This window comes from Idiotropiscis lumnitzeri, chromosome 6 (assembly GCF_059441095.1).
Source record: "Idiotropiscis lumnitzeri isolate Australia: NSW breed Sydney's pygmy pipehorse chromosome 6, RoL_Ilum_1.0, whole genome shotgun sequence".
Lineage (NCBI taxonomy): Eukaryota > Metazoa > Chordata > Actinopteri > Syngnathiformes > Syngnathidae > Idiotropiscis > Idiotropiscis lumnitzeri.
In genome coordinates, this window is record NC_142396.1 from 11,466,692 (window position 1) to 11,467,166 (window position 475).

Sequence of the window (475 nt, forward strand, 5' to 3'; positions counted from 1 at the left end):
CCGGACAGGTTTGTCGGTTTCAGAGTGCATTACGAAACCCCGCCGGAGTGCCCACGCCGCTTTATGAATGAAAGGCGCATCTCATTGGTCAGAACCGCGCGCCGCAGCCGCAGGTGGGGGGGCACCGATTAGCCGCGCGCTACGTAGAGCGGTGACGTCATCGCACGACGACTCGGACATGAGTCACTCACTCGGTTATTTCAGGTATATGATCGTGTCTGCATAGAAACACTAGAACACAACAGAACACACCTGCTATCTATCTATCTATAACAAATCCATACTATATCAATCTCTTCATAGTGGCAAGTCTCCCTCTCGTGAAAAATACAAATGAAAACTACAACTCCCAGCAACGCTTTTTGCCAGCTGCTCCCACTCTCGCGAGACTTCTTCTCCCCCTCACCCATGACGACAACGTACGAGTAAGTTTCGCGAAGGGGGCGATGTTACATAAACAACACTGGGTCAACAC